The 14,209-nt window shown below is 46.2% G+C and overlaps 1 protein-coding gene across 1 annotated transcript in view; it reads left to right on the top strand.

Moving 5' to 3' along the window:
- The first annotated feature begins 12,016 nt into the window (after positions 1-12,016).
- SHLD2 (shieldin complex subunit 2) overlaps positions 12,017-14,209 on the top strand; it is a 67,427-nt gene continuing 65,234 nt past the window's right edge. Inside the window, exon 1 of the mRNA XM_059477567.1 lies at positions 12,017-12,045. The gene's annotated coding sequence lies outside the window, so the exon portion shown is untranslated. The remainder of the gene's footprint in view (positions 12,046-14,209) is intronic.

Here is a 14,209-nt window from a genome sequence, read left to right as displayed (position 1 = left end):
AGCCCAGAGAGTGTTTATGTATCTTGCACAGGCACTCCCAAGTCTTGGAGACAGACACCAGGACATGCAGTTTCCTTCCACATGAGTACCCTGTGTCAGTGAGTGGGAACAGGGAAGTGCTGTGCCCATGCAATGGCTCAGTGAGCCTCTATTTCCTCCCCGTCCCTGTCTCAGACTGGCTGTCACCCAGCTGTGGGAAGCAGAAGCCAGAGGTCTGAGCCACATTTGTCAGAGGTAAGAAAGGTGAGGACTTGTTTCTTTTGAAGTAGAATGGTCTTTGATTAAAGAGGCAAAATATTGCCTATTAATTATTCAACTAAACTTTGTTGTACATCCGTTTAGTTCGTTGAAAGGAAGTCTGTGCTTTCAGTGAGTATTCAGACAAGTGTAATGAGAGATGATGGAAGGAAAGTGAAAAGTGCAGTGATGGAGGAGATGTATCAGAAACATCCCACAGGAGAAGGTACTTTCGCTGTGGAAGTGCTGGCACCCCCTGCCCCAGGTAAGTACTGAGGGAAGCAAACACTAGCAAAATTATTTTTTGCTGACAGGTCTTGTGCAATCAAGAATTTCTTTTACTCATCTCACCCTGTGAATTATTGAAGTGGACTTTGTACATGTGATACCACTGTCACACAAGCTGTTAACTTAATCCCACTGTGATGAGACAGCACCCAGTGCCAGGCACAGTGTGGCCACTGTCTGTCCCCAGTGAGGACTCTGGGCACTTGCACTCTGACCTCTGAGGGGATCCAACAAGCCAGCAACAGCTGCTGCCAAGTGTTGCATCAACTTCACCATACAAGTGACCAACAAAGTGCTGAAATCCATTATTTTCCCCTTGTAACAGCAAAACTTCCTTTCCATGTAAAACTGCAGTGAAGCTTTATTGAGTGGTTTGTTCTGATAGAGCTCACAGCCTTTGTGAGCTCCCCCAGTTATGTCCTAGCCAAGGGCTGAAGGGCATGCAGGGCCTGATTTTTCAAAGATGTTTGTCTGGGATGAAGGAGAGGAAGCAGTGGCTCTCTACAGAATATCCCAAACGGCATTACACTAATTTAAATGCAAATCAGGTAATAATACACTTAGAATCCCACTTCATTTGAAAGTCCTATTTTTGTGTCTGCATAATGCCTGTACTAAAAGTGAGTACCCAATTAAAAACTGAAGGGCTGTTTTTATAATACTGTTCTCTATAAAATCACATTCTCACCTCTTTGACACATTGAAACTCGGTTTAACTGTTTCATAAATGGATTGAAACCCTACCAAATCACAAGAAGATACTCCATACTGTTAATAGCAGAGCAGAAAAAGGTCAAATCAAAACTGCACTTTCTGAATATCAGACAAACCCCTGCCCACACAAGTCTGAAGCAGCACAGACTTTCTCTGTCAAGCTTTGGCACTGCTTTTTTGTGTGGATCCAGAATGCAAGGCAGTTCTGCTTCTCCACCCTTCCCTTCCACTAAACCTGCATGGGGTGTGCAGCACAACTGTGTGCCAGAAGGGCAGAGCCACAGCTCTCCTTCCTCTCAGCGTGCCTAGAAAATATACACAGCTCTCCTGTAGGCTTTACATCCCAGCTCACACCCTCAGCTCTCCCAGCCAGTCACTCCTGGGATAGGACCAGTTATTTATTTCCCCAGTCCCATGCCAGATTTTCAGGGGGGAATCAAGCCTTTCTCATCTTCCTAGCCTTTCTAAGTTAAAGACCTCACAATTTTTTTGTTGTCTTTTCTAATCCTGAATCTGCAGGATATTGTGAGACTCCACAGCAGTCCCAGTATTTAAGGATGGTTTCATGTGCTCCAGATGACAGCAGAAATGTGACACTTCACCTGGATGTTACCTCAAGATTGAAAAAGTAGAAGGTAAAGAACTCCATTTGTACTGGCCTTACGTTGATCTCGTGCTTTGAAGCAGAGCTGACTGATAATTCCTGGAGGATGTTACCACCTGTGTAAAGGCAGAATCAGTTAAACCTGCTTTTGTCCTAGAACTGTATATCAAGAATTGAACCAAACAGCTAATTTAGCTTAATTAGAACAACTTTAGTTTGATCTCCTAAATTACTGACATATGACTTACAATAATTATCTATAAGCAAACCGTTGCATTTCTTGAAACAGTTCTGTTTCATGGCATAAACATCACATCCCTTCCACACTAGTATCAGTCTCCTTTAGCAGCCATGAATGTTGAACACTGCACACTTTGTAAACTTCTGGAGTGACCTGTGTAGAATTTTTAGCCCTAACATATCACTGCATTTGCCTTGCTAATGGACACCACACCTATCTATAAATCCCAACCCTGATCAAATTAAAATTTAAGAAAACCCAAGTAAAATTCAACACTTTTAAATTAACCTTACTTGCCCATTTTCATGTGTAAAACATAAGCTGTAGCTCTGATTAATTACTTCTGACCTTCATCAGGTAATAGAGCAGAAGGGTTCATGTCACTGATATATGAGAGGGTGCCCAAAGCTGCCACAGAAGATGTGTGAAAGGGAAGGAAACCAGAACAATTTCTAATTTCCCCGTGGTGCTTTAGATTTAACTCACAGCTGCTTGGGCTGCGTATTTGTAGTTGCCAGCTCTTTCCAGGGCCATGGGCTGTGAGGCACTCCTAGCACTTAAAGAATCACTTTTGGATTTCCTTTCCCCAAACACAAATAACTGCTCATCAGAGGCAACAGACTGAAGGTGCAGAATGTGGAGAAAAGCCCGAGGAGTCAGACACAGAAAAGGGAGTCAGACATATTCTGTGTCACAGGTGAGCAGACAGTGCTGCTGGGGGTGCTGCACTTTTGGACTTCTGGTCCTGGCCAGTGTCAGTGATGCACCCTGGCATTGCCAGGTGCAGAAACTTTTGGAATAGCCTGAAATTCCAGGGGCACCTTGGCCTGTGGCTCTGCCCGCACTGTGGTACATGCCCCAGCTGGCATTAACCAGGATTTCTACCTGCAGTCTCAGCAGATACTGAGAGCTTAATGGAGGAAAAGTCCAAACTAGCTTTCCACCCTTTCAAATCCTCATTTTTAAGCACTTGAATTAATATCTAACATTAGTTCAAAAGGCTTACTATTGTCTTCTAAAAAGTAATGTTAACGCACAGAGTGGATAAATATTATGCAATATATTCCATTATTTTCTGCTGTGATTTTGAAACTCAGCCTGCCACCTGATGCACAGATTATTGCTACCATCCTATGGAATGAATACCATGCAGATGTCCCTCTTCCCTCTGCTCTGGGCTGCATTATAATGATCATGCCATGCCAATTTGGGCAAGAGTAATTTGCTCACTTTTCTTTTTCTCAGTTTGGAATCAGGATAATTATATTAATGCTAAAGATAAGATTACATTAGATAAGGAGTCATGCTGCCATGCTGTCAGCAGTGTGGGTTTTACTCAGGAATTCATGCTACCTAATGCTTTGAGCAGGAGATAATGCTTTGAGCAAGCAGTGGCACAGATCAGACACCCATATTGAGTCCAAAATACTGAACAGAGATTTCTACTTGGAAGAATAATAGTTGGAGCTGGGGAGATATAGGTAGGTATTAGAACAGAATTAGAGAGCAATATTTACCTGAACTGATTATGAGTCTAAAAAATAGTGCTCTAATGTGGTTTAATGCTTGATGTAGGCGTGCTTCAGTTTTAAATGCTTTCCTAAATTCCTGGTGTCCCTGTCAGGCAGACTATCCCAGCCAGCACCTGCAGGGCTCTTGCACTGAAAACCCAGCACTGGAAACAAGGGGGAGACATCTGGGAGGTATTTGCTGCTGAAACCTGGGCACATCTTCTCTTGAGCTGTGACAAGCTGCCTGGTGGATTCCTGAGAGCTTCTTCCTTCCTTTCACTAACACTCCACACAAAGGTTAATCTGCCTGACTAATGGGCTGAGAACAGCTGAAATCCACCTGTTTGAGGTGGCTTTGGTGTGGCTGTGTTCTCGGGTTTGGGAAAGGAAAATAAGTAGGTCTCTGTTAGTGATTTGGTTCAAGAAAATGCCAGAGCCCAACAATACTGTGTGTCTTTTTATCTGAGTTTTTGCAAATTCAAGTAAGAACATCATTACAGGAAAGAAATCAGCAAGGAATTGAAAAAGATACCTGCTGTGAATATATAATTAAAAGTCTAATTGACCCATTGAAGGGAGAAAGAGGATTGCTGTTTGAAATAACAAAGGAGTGGTGCTAAAGTTGACAAGAGCTCTCTGAAATGACAAGTGGAGTAGGAGCAGCAGAGGAATACTCAGAACCTTGTTTTCTGTGACTCTTCCTCACTTGGGTACTAATGAAGTCCTAGACTTATGAGAACTGTCAGTGCCCACCCTGGTTCATCTGTGGCATCTGTGCCAGTTTACCAACACAAATCTTTTCTCAGGAAGAAAAATATGGGTATGAGTGTGGCCATCTGAACAGAGACACTTTGTACCCTGGAAAATGGCAACGAGGAACCCAAACCCCACAAAACCAGAAAGCCACTTGGCTCCTGACTCTGCCAATAGTTTACTTGTACAAAGTACCTTTGTACTGGGGATTGATGGCAGGAAATATAAACTGCAAAGGCTAGTGGAAACCTGGAAATGCTAGAGGTTAAAGCCAGAAACTTTTATGAATGTGGTAATGCTGGGAAAGGAAGTGAGTTTAAACATAATTTCTGAACGAAAAGAATCTTACCACAAAGCCACAGTAGGAAAATGTGGGTTTGCTAATTTGGCTTTTTTTTTTTTTTTTTACCTTCCCCTGAGAGCTGCTTGTGCTGGCACTGGCTACCTGCCTTACCCAGGCAAGGCCTTCTGTGATAATGGGATTTGCAATCCACCTTGAGCAGGCAACTGGAAAGATGACCAGATTAGCAGTTTCTTATAAAAACACACATAAATTACAGGTCTCACCATCTAACATTGTCCCACCTGACAAGAAAAGGGGGTTGTGATTAAAACTTCTAAGAACAGAAGCAAATTTGGGCTGGTTTCTGTTCTCATGAGGGTGTGCTCAGGGGCTGAAGGAAGGAGAAGGAAGTCAGCCTGGTAGGGATGAAAGTTGGCCATGCCCACACACTGCACTTCAGTAGTTTTCCAGCACTCTGTAAAGCTGAGTTCAGTGGCTTTCCTCTGCCTGTGATGGTGGAACAGGTTTTTTTGCAGTTTTGGTTATAAAAAAACAAACAGCACAAATTAACAGACAAAGACAGCATGATGGAGCAGAAATCCCAATCTGGGCACACCCTCTCATCGGGGAGGGTAAATAAACAGCTTTTCTCTATTTTCAGCTCTCATTCTTCACATTTGAACTCCACCCATTGTACCAGTCACCCCCAAAAGAATCAGCAGGTCACCTGGCAGATGTATAAAACCAGAACAAGTCAGGACACTATCACACAGTGCACTCTACATCACCAGGTGCTCCATTTTATCAAAGGAGAGGACTTCAGCAGGTATCAGAAGCCACAATGTCGAGTAAAAGCTTCCAGGGACTGAAGGAACAAGCTGAAGGTGCAGCAAAAGATGCTGGTAAGAAAGATTTAGTATTGTTGTATATTTGGAGGGGGGTTTAGTTGCTAAATAACCACAACCCATAGCTGCATCGATGCTAGCAGGACACAGCTTCCTCTTTTGTCTCCTCTTGGCAAGTTTTGGCCATCACCTGGAGAAGACCACAGGCCAGCCATGGCTCCCAAAGCTGCCTCATCCTACTCACCCACTTCTCCCTCTCCAGCTCCTGGGCATTGTCCAACTTTCATCACTCTCCAAAATGTTAAACTTAATATTTTTAGAGCAGTGAAGCCTCTTTTTTGTGATAACAGCCTTCTGTATTTAGCATTTGCATTGCTCAGGGTGGTCTTTTTTCATGCTCTGCAGTGGCTTTTAATCAGCACTCCTTTTAGTATGTTGGAATTAAGCTTTGATTAACATTTGTCATTTGGTCTGTCAGTGTCTTCTGGTAATGTAACTGCATTGATTGCAATGGATAGTTTGTAAAGTATAGGACATGTTTCTGCTGTGTTCTTCAGCAGTGATCACCAGACTGCAGGAGTTGAAAAACCCTGTATGCACATTTCTGTCATAGCAATGCCCATGTTCTAAGGCTGAGCACTTTTGTCATTAGCACTGGGCATTGGAAACCAACTTTTCAATGCAAAGCATAAAAGCTTTTCCTTCAAATGAAACATTGCACAATGTGTACTGCTTATTCCCTACCATGTCTGCCTGCTGCTCTTTCCTGGTAGTGTGTAATTTGATCATATATGGTTCTGGATTGTGATCCTGCAAACACTTCCTTGCATAGCTGAAATATATGAGTAACATCATTGCTTATATTGAAGTTACAGAAAGTTTCCACACATCTGGGACAAATGTGTAGTAGCCCCACATACATTACAGAACCCCTTTCTGAAAAACAAAATAGTCTTTGCTGCATCCTTAATATATTCCTGCCACTGAGGGGGCACTTCACTGTTTCATAAACTATCAGCTATCTTACAATTGCAAGGCACCTCACTTTTTTAGTGTTTCATATTCTGAAGTTGATCTCTTATGTTTCTAATTTCTCCTCCTCTTCTTCTATTCATCTCTTGTTTGTAAAAATCTCCTTTCTCCTGTCCAGCTCAGTTTAATGAACTTGCTTCCATTTTAGAACAGGCTCTAGTCCCAAACGGCCCATAGGGAAAATGCAGGTTAGATGGCCAACCTTCCCCAAGCATAATAAGGTAGAAAAATCAATAAAAGCAAGTGTAGTGTTAAATAAGCAGCTTGCAGCTAAATGTCATCATTCCAACTCACTGCTAATCTTTTCTTATCTCCTGCCTATCTGCCATTGATTTGCTCAGCTGACCGTAGGTGCCAGGTGAGTGCTAATCTCGGGCAAGCTGCTGTGGCAGCACACAGTGCCCAGGCTGCCCTGTGAAGGGCACAGCCTCAGCCTGCTCTGCACCAGCCCAGGCCCTTGCCAGGGGCACAGCCTGCTGCAGGCGTGCAGAAAGCTGACTGTACAGAATTCCTGTAACCCAGAAACACCAACAGCTGGCAAGGATTTTGATTTTATTTTCCCTTAATTGCAGCAAACACACTGGGACAGGCCACTCAGGATGCAGTCAACCAGATTACAGAGGCAAGCCAGAAAGGTAGGAGCAATGACGTTCAAACCAAGATGGAGCAGCTCAACACAAGCCAGAAGCGGCCCGTGCTCATTCTCCTCTGTCCCACAGGTGTCCTCAGCCTGGAAGTCCTTGGTTTCAGTGACTACTTTGTATAACCTTTAGCATTTTATAACAACTTTAATGATTTTATAACAACCTGTATAAATCTCACAGAAGGATTTCAGGATCTCTTGCTTAGTATCTCCACACATGTACTGGCAGACTGAGTCACACACACAGCATTCAGACATTGGCTTCCTATTTAGAAAACTTGTGGGGACGGCTCTTCTTTCTGGAGGATTAAGTAACTCTATGTTACATCTTGTTCCCTGCCCCCAAAGCCCTGAGAGCAGGGGTCTGTCCAGGTCCAGCCCTACCCTGGATCCCAGCACCTGCTGGGGCAGCAGCTGGGGTTGAACATTAGGGATCCTGCAGGTGAAAAGGTGTTGTCAAGCAAGTGTTGTTGGCATCTTGCAGCTGGGCATTGGGAACAAGTTAATCTAAAAACTAGGCTGTTTTGGGGGGTTTTTTTGGTAATAATTTAATACAATTCTAAGTGTGGGGGTGAATTGCAATTTTGGGGTCTAAAATATTTCATGAAAGCCAAAATGCACTGGCAGTGTCCCCTTAGAGCTGACACCTTCCACAGCTCCATGGATGTGACAAGAAGGGCAGGCTTGGGCACCTGTTGATGTTAGATGAGAGGGCAGCAAAATATCCAGAACCTTTTTTGGAGATATATCACTCCTTTTTTGTAGTCTAATAATTTTCACACCTCTCTTTTATCCTAAGTATTAAACCATGTTGCATTTTTCCAACTTTCTGCTTATCTTTTCCCTCTCTTGCAGCTTTTGACAAGGCTTCCAAGACAGCACAAGATGGAGTAGAAAAAGTGGCCGGACAGGCTGCAGAAGCAATGTCTGGCTTTGGGAAAAAATCTGGATTTAAAAAATGATGCTAATTCAAGTCAACAGTACTGCTTGTATAAATCTCTCTTTGGCCTGCTATTACCTACTTCTTTGTGTAGAAAAATGAAAGCTGTTTGATATCTTGATAATTTTGTTCTCTTCAAATACAAGTTTTTAAGGTAGAAGGTCCTTCTCATCCATTACATAGAAAAAAATACATCTCTTAGCACATCTGCTCACAATTGTCAATGTGGCTGCAAAGGTTCCAGCAATGCTGTTGCCCTGCTCTTACAACAGCTCAGTGATTATTGCCACATTTGCTGAGTGTATTTACAAAGCCAGTGAAACTGTTCATAATTAGGACACCAGAACAGTCATGTGATGAAACTGAGTCTTCTTCCAATAATCAAAAATTATGCTGGGGTTATACTTCTTGTCAGTTGTTTGTTTGTTCCCACCCTCTGCATTTTTAGATTAAGATAAATAAAGATCTCCCCTACTCAGACCATCTTGTTGTTTAATCTCATTATTTTGCTGAGTTTCCAGTGAAGGATCGCACAGTGTCTTGCTAATCCCTTTTGCTCTCTGATCCAGAGCCCTGTGAGGTTACTGCAAGGGAGGAGTGTACTGAACCCTTCTGCAGTGTGGCAGGAGGATGGAAACCAACAGCCCCCACTGCAGAGGAGCCCTGTGGTGAACGGAGTTGTGGTGTCCACCCCCTACTCCGTTCTACAGTCCCATCTAAATGTCTTGTTTCCATCACCACAACACATCTCCAGTTAAACCTCCTGGGGACAAACCTCGGCATCGTCCTTACCCCAGTGCTCACTCGTGCCAGAGCTCCCCGAGGGTGCTCTGCTCTTACTTCAGCCACACCTGGGCTGCAGGCTGTGTGCAGGCTGTGTGCAGGTTCTGTGCAGGCTGTGTGCAGGCTGTGTGCAGGTTCTGTGCAGGCTGTGTGCAGGCTGTGTGCAGGTTCTGTGCAGGTTCTGTGCAGTTTGTGTGCAGGCTGTGTGCAGGTTCTGTGCAGTTTGTGTGCAGGCTGTGTGCAGGTTCTGTGCAGGCTGTGTGCAGGTTCTGTGCAGGTTCTGTGCAGGCTGTGTGCAGGCTGTGTGCAGGTTCTGTGCAGGTTCTGTGCAGTTTGTGTGCAGGTTCTGTGCAAGCTGTGTGCAGTTTGTGTGCAGGCTGTGTGCAGGTTCTGTGCAGGCTGTGTGCAGGCTGAGTGGGGGTTTCTTTGTGACAGAGGCAGCCCCAGCCAGCCATGGCCTGTGCAGAGATGGAGCTGTTGCCACACAGGCAAGGGGGCAATCTTCTTGCCTAGGAGATGGAAATATTTATTTGAGATTGCTGCTTGCTGGGCAATCAGAGGCTGTGAAGCCAGACAGGATGCCCTCTTAGTGCTGCCTCTGTCAACAGAAGGCACTAATATCCACTCACTCACAGTAAGTGCTCTTAACTCAGCCTCAGGCTGTTTCTCATTGCTAGGCAATATTTCCTTTCTTTTTTTTTTCCTTTTATCTTTCCCTCTCTTGCTTTGAAGCCTTACCAGCCTGTTTCAGTAAGAATATAATTTGTGTCTTACAAAAGAAAACCCAAACATGACCAAAACCTTCTGACTGCAATGAAATAGGGCAGTCCAGGCCTGTTTGAGGTAACAGTCTCGCACCTCTTGACCAAGAGCTGGGGTTGTCCAGGGCTTTTTGGAAGCCAATCTTTGCAAATTTGGTCCAAGGAGAGACTGGGTCACCACTGAACCCAAAGACCACCCTTGTCTGCAGCCTGCACAAGGACTGTATGAACAGAAAAGCCTCTACAGGACTTTACAAGTAATAGACCATCTGTGAGTAAACATAGTCCAGGGCTTTGCGCAGTGCAATGCCCTATGCAATGGCTCCTGTCATTTGAAGCTTTAAAAGCCTAAATATTTACCCAAGGACAAGCTCACAGAAAAAGCATTAGACTATTGCACTCTCAGTTACTGGGCAACCCCCAATAGTACTTTATTATTTAGTACTTTTCACAGTTACCTTCCTGATGGTGAAATCTTCAGACACTGTGCTCTTTAGGCTCAGCATTTCAGACACCAATGTGACCCATACACCATTCTCCATCAAACCTTTTTTTCTGTCCTCAAATCACTTAAATATTACCAAAAAATTGTACACTTGCAGGTATTTCCACCAGTAAAGCCTGTTGTCCCCTTGCATGACAGACACTGCTCCTGCTGCTTTGTTCATGGGGAATGCAGCCCTGACTCCTGGTGTGCAGTTTTATATCCCTTTATTGCAGTTGTCTTCAGTGTGACTACACAGTTGTCAGTTCCCACTGCGGGGCCCAGTGCTGGCAGCAGTCTGGCTGTCAGGGTAGGGACTGGACAGCCTGGCTGGAGGGACTACTGGAGGTCACCTATTGAGTTAAGAGAGGAGAAATCACTTCATGCATCCAGTCAGGGAGCACCCAGAGGCAGTTCCTGACTCCTGCTCCCCGCTGCAGGGATGCCCTTGCTGCTTCAGGAGCCTGATGGGAGTATTTCACATCTCTTTGTCCTGAGGGTGCACGCTGTGCCATGGGCACCCATGAGTCTGACTCACTGCTGGCAAGTGTTTCCAGGTCTAAACTTAAGCACTTTGCTCCACAAGTAAGGTCCCTGCCTTAGTCACAGTGCTCTTTGGTCTGGAACTATTTGGGTCTTTCTCTCACTCATGCATCACACAGGGACCCATGACCCAACTCAGGACTGCATCCCCTAACTCAGCTGGAGCCTCCAGACGTTCTGTAACAGTAAAGCAGACATCCCTAGAGCTCCCAGCAGCTCCTGTGCCATCAGCCCCAGACATGTGAAGTTATCTAACACTGGAGTTCTCAAACTTCCCTACATTTGGCGCTGGGTGTGGCTGCAGCTGCCTGAGTTATAAAATGCTGAGCAATAAGGATTCGTGTTTCAGCCTGGCTGGGCTGCCCAGCCCGAGCACCTCTGCTCCATGCCCCATTCCAATGCCCCAGAGACCTTCCCAGGGTGGCTGAGGGGCAAACAGCCTTCTTCATCTCTTCATCACAGCTCAGCAGGCCAGGGGCATGGGTGGGGCACAGTTTTTACCAGATTTTTATCCTTCTCTTGGGTGAATACTGTCATTAATGATCTAGAGGTTATCAAGAATCCAGGCTCTCCAAAACCTGTCTGAAACCTCTCTCTCTACCTGTCTTTGCAGCTGTAGCTTCCTGTCATGTGGCAAAGATCAAGAAACGTAGAGATGAATAAACTGCTGGTGTGTTGGATGCTGTTGCCCATGTGCCACTGGGGTATCCTGGAGTTGGAGCTGCTGTGCAGGCTGCACGCTCTGCCAGAGTTATGCCATTCCACCAGGCCCTAACAATGTCCCTAACAACGGCCCTAACGGTGTCCCTAACAGTGGCCCTAACATGTCAGGTGGCCCCAGCCAGCCTCCCTCCTCCCCAGGGAGGAGTAGCACCAGTGGGCAGCAAGATGGGCCCCTCTTGGCCCCACCATGCAGGTAACCATGACTGCTGGATTAGCAATGTTGGATTAGCAATGTTGGAAAGGATGTCCCAGCCAGTCCTTGAGGTCTGTGGTTGTGAACAATGTTGTCCAGCTCCCTTCTGGGGCTCTCAGCAGTGTCTGTCCCCAGGGACCATGGCAGCACTGGAGCTTCCTGCCCATAGGACAAATTAACTTTCATGTTCCTTTCACATTTGAAGTTTATTTCCCACCAATCACACAGGTGAACCCTTCACTCAAAACCCCACCAGGTGTGGCAAATAAGGGCAATTACCCAAAACCTGCTGCACCTGGGCTGGGGCTGCCTGGCTGTGTGGGTGCAGGCTGGGGAGCCTTTAGAGGGGCTGTGAGAAGATGCCCGGGAGAGCCTTTAAAGGGGCTGTGAGAGGATTCCCGGGGAGCCTTTAGAGGGGCTGTGAGAGGATTCCCGGGGGAGCTGCTGGCTGCGGACATGGTGGGCAGGTAGGATCTGGGCGCTCGAGGCGGCGGTGGCTGGGAGGGTGGGTGAGTGTTGGTGTTGTGGGTGCTGCGATTGAGCCTGAGGGGGGTGAGGGCCCTGCAGCCATTGCCCGTGGCCAAGGTGCTGGGCTTTGCCTCTGCTCTGCAGCTCGGTGTGTCTGCCCGTGCCGGCTGGTGGCCGAGCTCCGGCAGTGTTTGTGTTTGTGCCTCGGCAGCTCCAACCCCGCATTGGTTCGGCTCTGTCCCGGCATTGCCGGCCCTGGGCGCTGTCCCGGCTTGGCCGGGGCCGGGCCGCAGAGCCGGGCCCGCTCTCGGCAGTCCCCGGCAGGAACGGGCCGGCCTCCTCGGGACGGGTGCCTGTGCTGGGGACCTGGCAGAGCGAAAGCAGCGGCTGTGGGGCAGGGGCTCCGTGCCAGGGGCTGTGGAGTTGGGGAATGCAGTAACCGAGACGGGTTGCTGCGGTGCCAGATACCGTGGCACTGACTGCAGCCTAATGCCTGTCTAAATGCATGTGGGAACTGCACCTCCTCCTTGGTTTTCCGTGGCTTTGAGAAAATGGGTCCTTTTGTACTTGAAAAGTGGGGTGTATTTTAATGTTGTGTGTTTTCACTCTGAGGCAAACATCACCTTTACCTGTGTGCAGGCAGTGTTGTGATGGCATGTGCTCTCTCCTCTCCCATGTTACAATTTAAGGTGTACCTGCAGTGCGTCGATGTAATGTAATTTGGGCTGGTTCTGTAATTTTATTTCTGTGCTGATGTTCACTGGAAAGCCAGTGCTGGTGCTGCGTCAGTCCACGCCTATGGAAGTTGCTCATGAGCTAATGTGGCTTTCAAAAAACAGCTGTACTTGTGCTGCTGGAGTGCGTGAGGATGGGAACTATTCTTCACTTTGGGATTAGGATAGGATGAGGAGGGGTATTTCCAGTGATAATGTTATGTGATAACACACCTCGGCAAATATACAAACCTGTTGCTGACTGTGAGTCTTGCTGTCTTTACACATCTCTCTGCTATCAGTAACAGGAGCAGCAGCCGATCAGGACCGGGAAATTGCAATTTCCTGTGAACAGGGCTGGCTCTGGGTAGCTGAGGATGTCACAGGGAACAATGTGTACATTTCACTGCTTGGCTGCTGTGCAAAGAATTTCCACTGGTCAGATGCTTGTCCGAGTTATCTGAAATATTTCTGGGTTTGTTTTCTTTTTTCCTGCATTGCAGGTCTGTTTTGAACTTTGTCAACAACCCTCGACTTGATGTCAGTTTAAAACCAATATTGTTACTTTCCTTCTGTGTTTTTTTCTTTGTGAGTACATTCTGGTAGAATTTGCTTTCAGATAATAATTTGAATAGTGAATAATCCTTTCCCTGCTGTCAGAAGATAAAATCAGGAAGGGAACCCTCTTTACTCTCAGTAACTCTATATCCTATTTAATTGATATAAAGTAGGATTTTGTGGTCTGTAAAAAAAAACCAACCAAAACAAACACAAAAAACCAAAACAAAAACAAAGCAGTGGTGGTGGGAAGAAAACAGAGCTTTTATTGTAATGCTGAAAAGGGACATTGCAGAGGAACTGTTGCTCATGAAGTGCCATGTCAAGAGACATATTCCAGGGCCTACTGTGGTGGCAGCCGTAGGATACAGAACAATTTGATACATAAACCCTTGTTCTGAGGTAGATTGCGCATTTTCACCCTGTATTTGGCAGTAATTATTTGATCAACAGAGTGAAACCCTCTGTCCTGTGTGAAAAGGCACAACAGTAGTTTTGCTGGAAAGCTGGTGATCCCAGAAAAAAGTGGGCTTAGTGTTTTGGGGTGAGGTCAGCTCCTGTGTGGCTGGACAACATAAAGGTGCCCTCTGAGAGGAACCAGGGCTCTGTGGGGGCCACATCTCAGCAGTCTGCCTCCTGCACATCCCATCCCATGGCTACATGTGGGATCAAGGCTGGGCAGCTCAGCTTTTTCGCAGTGAGCCCACCTGAACCTCACCAGCTGTCGCTGACGCCTGAGACTCTGGAGGCTGTGCTGGGTCCTGCCAAGTGTTTGCTGTGGGGACAGTGGGGAAGGACACAAACCTACTCTCCTGAACCAGACCTTGGGAATAAGAGGTTAAAATATTAATTATGACACACCACAAAATTATGAGCCTACTCTAACACAATA

Source organism: Ammospiza nelsoni, chromosome 8 (assembly GCF_027579445.1).
Source record: "Ammospiza nelsoni isolate bAmmNel1 chromosome 8, bAmmNel1.pri, whole genome shotgun sequence".
NCBI classification, from domain to species: domain Eukaryota; kingdom Metazoa; phylum Chordata; class Aves; order Passeriformes; family Passerellidae; genus Ammospiza; species Ammospiza nelsoni.
This window is presented reverse-complemented; position numbering and strand designations above follow the sequence as displayed.